This window comes from Perissodus microlepis, chromosome 22 (assembly GCF_051167445.1).
Source record: "Perissodus microlepis isolate ML-2025 ecotype Zambia chromosome 22, ASM5116744v1, whole genome shotgun sequence".
Taxonomy (NCBI): Eukaryota; Metazoa; Chordata; class Actinopteri; order Cichliformes; family Cichlidae; genus Perissodus; species Perissodus microlepis.
Genome location: NC_140481.1, coordinates 31,075,685 through 31,080,914, shown reverse-complemented (window position 1 = coordinate 31,080,914; position 5,230 = coordinate 31,075,685). Strand labels below are relative to the sequence as shown.

At 38.8% G+C, this 5,230-nt stretch overlaps 1 pseudogene; it reads left to right on the top strand.

Moving 5' to 3' along the window:
* Positions 1-3,255: 3,255 nt before the first annotated feature.
* Positions 3,256-3,857, top strand: LOC146363520 (Ig kappa chain V region K-25 pseudogene; annotated as a pseudogene).
* Positions 3,858-5,230: the final 1,373 nt, after the last annotated feature.

Genomic DNA, 5,230 nt, shown 5'->3' with positions numbered 1-5,230 from the left:
ATTTACATTCAGGGATAAAACGTTGCAATGGGGACTTTAAGAAATGTCTAACAGCAAACATGAGTGTTGTGTGAACTGTGTGGCTGCTAAAAAGAAGCTGTCTGTGGATTCAGCAGGTGGAACCATGCCAGTTGACCCCAGACTCTCCAGAATTGTGTGATATCTCAGAGCACTTGTGGACAACCAGTAATTATGATTCGGGGGAAATGAACGAGCGTAGTGACTCCTTAGTCTGATTTCAAAAAGAGTAAGGTCAGAAGCAGTAAATGCAGCACTGCATGTCATGGCACCTGAGTTTCTCAATCCCTGCACCACATAGTTCCACCAGAATGCAAAAACTTTTCTGTGATTTATCTGTCTGATGTATTTTTCAGTACCAGGTTGATCCTGCCATTTAGTTTTGGTTTGTTTTCTCTTTCTACCCTGTCTGGTGTCATCCCTCCAGGGTTGTGATATAATAATCAGCATTAATTTAAGCAGGCCTGCAAGACTGAAACTAAAAACATTATAAAATATCTAATACAAGGCGTGCTTCTCCAAATTAAAATGGGCTTCGGACAAATTCATCTATCTAGGACACGTAATCACACCAGATGATAAGTCCCTGTGTCTAAAAGGACTGCAGCCATTCAATCCATTTCAAAATCATAAAAATCTCTTTTTTCTTTCTTTGTGTTTTGAGACATAAGTATGTTGCGCGACAGGCTCCACTATCAGCAATGATACATGTGAGGGGACTGACTGGACAGTGACAGACTAATGATGTAGACAAGTTTTGATTGACTTGAAACTGAGATTAAAGAAAATTATTTTATGATTTTTCCATGATTTGTGTGACTAACAATTCATGTACAGGAACTAAAAACTCTACAGGCGGTACCTTCATGCTCAGATAAGTTTTTTGATAACCTATAAAGTTCACTGAACTTGGTGTGACTTTTCTAATCATTTTACAAATGATATATATTTACAGTGATCTGTATTGCAGTTTCAATTATTTAGTGTAAGAATGAATAAGATTACAGACTTTGTTTTACAGACTCTTCACTTCATGGTGACTTGACTATATTATGACTCTTGTTATTTTACAGGAGATGAAAAAGTGTGTCTGTGTTTTGTCAGGCTTGTCAGTGATCATTGCTCATCTGCCTTCACACACATATGACCTTGAGTGAAATCCCCTTCTTAATCCAGAGGGTGATGTCAGCCCACCCTTTGCAACTATAACAGCTTCAACTCTCCTGGGAAGCCTTGCCACCAGGTTTAGGAGCAGGGCCGGCTGTACGCTGGGGCAAGAGGGGGCCACACCCCTTTAAGCCAAGCTTTTAGAAGTTGAGAAAGAAAATAATAGATTGCCCACAAATTGAATATCGACAAGAGTTACTACAGTAAATTTCCCTGAAAAAGGCACAAATGAGATGATAGGTTTCACGTCTCGTTCGCTCTTTCACTCTGTGTCCTGTTTGTGCGCAGGCTCACACAGCACTCGGCAGAGAACACCCACTCACCCTCCCCCCAGCTAAACATCTAATCACTGTTAGTATGTAAATAACCTGTGTCAGGTTTTTCAGTAGGCAGGGCAGAGCAAATGTGACCAGCTAATTTCTGTTGTCAAAATTATAATGACTGTAACTGATAGTCAATTATTTTAATGTTCTTCATTGTATTTGTTAGAAATATATATATATTTAATTTTCCTTTAATTGAAGGACTTTTTTATGAAACTTGGTGGAGTGGAAGTAATGTTGAGAATAGACTCGTTTTTTAGTGACACAAAGCAAGTAAAGCACAGGTGCACCGCGGGTTTTGCTGTGATGTTTCTACATGTAACTGCCTTTATTTAAATTAGCTCTCATGAGGACGATGCTGAGCGATCCTGTTGGGAAACTTGGAATAAATCATCTAAACAAACAACTTGTCCACGTGGTGGCTGATGGGAGTGACAGTGACTCCTGAGATTATTAACAACTGAAAAATATCTATATTTGTACAGTGAGTGGGGGACTAGGCCATTGTTCTTCTTACAGTTTCAGTCTGGTAGAGACGTGTTTCTTTCTCAATCCCACAAGCACCACTGTGAGCCTGTCTGCTGCTCAGAGCCGACTCGAGGACCTGTGTCAGTAAGACCCAACACAAAGCCCCGCCCAGTTTTCATCTCTGCACTCAACAGTTTCCTCGTTTCATACAAAGATGTAATCAGAGCGATTTTAGTAAAGATTATTTACTTTTGTTACATAATAGAAAGAGGAATTTGCTGATCTTGGCCCACGAGAAATCCATAACAAATAACTTGGATATGGATAAATCTGTAAGAGTTTTTGGAAAGGGAAACAGGAGACTGTTGAATTAAGGAGAAAGGAGAGTTGAGCTGCAGCTGCAAACAGAGTTGAGTTCCTTACAAAACAAATAAGCTTAAAACAAGACGAAATCTGTTGAGTTCTACAAATTAATTTGAGAATTGTAGGAAAAGACATGGTGAACTGTTTTTTTTAATAACTTGGCCTACCCTTTTTAGTTTTGGTAATATTGGCAGTAGTGAGAAGTGCTATTGTTGGGTTTGAGTATTTTTAAAATAGGCCATCCAACTCAGGTAAATGTCATGTTTTTAGTTGTTAGAATCTGATTAGAAATATTTTATTTTACTTTTTGCTGCTTTAATTTTCAGTTTTTAAGGCACGCAAACCCCCTGATGACGTTAAGGTGGCAATTCCTCAGGGGGGGAACTAAAAGTGCAATCAATTACATGACAAACACAGTTATCCAGAGCAGAAGACTCATCACTCTAGAGAACACGTCTACACTGCTCTAGAGTCTGAGCTGCAGAGACTGGTGCAGTTCACTGAGGACACACACACACACACACACACACACACACACACACACACACACACACACACACACACTATAAGATAAACATGTAAGAGTGTAACACAATCTGAACTTGCAAAGTTGAGAAAATCTAAAGTGCTGTACAATAATAATAACTCACTTTCACATATTTTTCCCAATAGAAGGAAATATCTAAGGAATAATGATCAGTCAATTATTTGTCAATAATGGAATTTGAATCACTAAATCAATAATTTCCCCCAGGGATCAATAAAGTATTCTGATTCTGATAAATTCTTATCAGTTTGCATCTTTAATTTTGAATCAACTTTTCAGGCAGTTTTTAGGATATCCTGATAATAACGAACTCCAGTAGTCCAGAGTCAGTCAGATGATTTCCATAGAGAGGCACTTTGCATCAGCAGCACCATGCTCCAGTGCTCTGGGAGAGTTTATAGTCCTGAGAGTTGAACACTGGATGACTGACAGCTGTCCTTCATCACAACAGAAGCCACAGAAATCCTCCTCATCAAAAACATGACTTTGATCTGCGTCCTCATCTGGACTCTCCTCTGCTGCTGCTTCACAGGTAAAGTCCAGAGAATCAAACTCCTCTCCTCTATCAACATCTGTCCCTCTGAAATGAAGCCCACAAAACCATGAAGCTGCTTTATGTTTTTGTCTCTGTATCCTCAGAGTCCAGAGGACAGATCACAGTGACTCAGCCTGGAGCAGTGAGCTCTGCTGTGGGAGGAACTGTGAGCATCAAGTGTAGGACCAGTCAGAATGTTTATGTTTCTGGCAGCTCTCACTATTTACACTGGTACCAACAGAAAGATGGAGGAGTTCCTAAACTGCTCATTTACTATGCTAGCACTCGACAATCAGGGATTCCAGATCGTTTTACAGGCAGTGGATCAAACTCTGACTTCACTCTGACCATCAGTGGAGTCCAGGCTGAAGATGCAGCAGTTTATTACTGTCAGAGTTATCACTGGCTGAACAGTCAGAATGTGTTCACACAGTGAAAAACAGTCGTACAAAAACCTCCCTCAGTCAGACTGAACAGAAACTGAACTGACTGCTGCAGCTGGAAGATACTGCAGAGACTGATACAGTTCACTGAGGACACACACACACACACACACACACACACACACACACACACACACTGACAGATACTCGCTGTTATCTCTTAAACAACTACCATCATTTTTCGCGCAGTAAGGAAAAGTTGAAGAAAGTCTAGAGAATCTCCTCTTGCTTGCAAAATGATGATAAAGAAAGCTGGGCCGTGTATTGAAAAAAGCTTAGCTATGACCTTTGAACTCAGCTTGAAAATACTGAAATATAGAGAACTGAAATATCTCATCAACTTGGCTTAAAAGAGTCAAATACAGTGTAAATATCACTGTTGATAAAAAAATAATAATTTTAAGAGTAAATGTAGCAACTCCTTTCATTTTATTTTTATTAATCTTTGTTTTATAATGTCAGAAAAAAGCTTATATTATAAAAACATTACATTATAAAAGAAAAGTTTATATTTCAAAAGCTTATATTTTATGATTTCAAAATGTTTGTATGCAGTGCCACTAATACTCTTGATAAATAAACATTTGAATATCTTGTAAGTTATTAAACATTCCCAGAAAACAACTGAATACAGCACAATTCAGTATAGATACAAGTATGGTATTGTCTTGATTATTATTTGCTCAGTGCTGTGATGAACAAGTTAATCCATTAACAGGTATACAGAACAAAGTTACGGTGCACAGACTCTCTGCTTCCATAAAATGACCTTCTGTTGTGATTTCATAGCAGCTCTGATCTCCTTTAAAACACACGAGTTAAACATGGACACTTGCACATTACACTGACTGAGTTATCAGACTGCAAAATGTTACAGAATCTGACATTTTGTTATTGAACTCATTAACACCAATGGAAAAAAAGCATTTGATTTAAACAAGCGAAACCACATACGGCATCTATTAAACAGCATGGCTTCATAGTAAAAGTGTACAGATGGTGCACTGGCCTACCTGCAGTCCAGCCCTTTCTTTCTCAACAGTTCTTAGACTTTCATAGACTGTTGTTAAAGGAACAGGTTATACTACACAGTGCTGAACATGGCCCAGTCCCAATTGTTGTTTAGATGAGGTTTCAAGTGGGTAACTGCTTTGGCCAACAATGAAGGCAACACCTGCTTTAAACTGTCAAAAGACAGACTGCAGACAATCCTGTCAACAAAATATTCAATAAATTCTCACACATTCCTTAAGACTCTACAAGAGGAGCAGCACAAGGAGGATTAACAACAGCGTTAAAACTGCTGAATAAGATATGGGGTCTGTTACACAACATCAGGAAAATGCTTCATGATGACAGCCTCCTG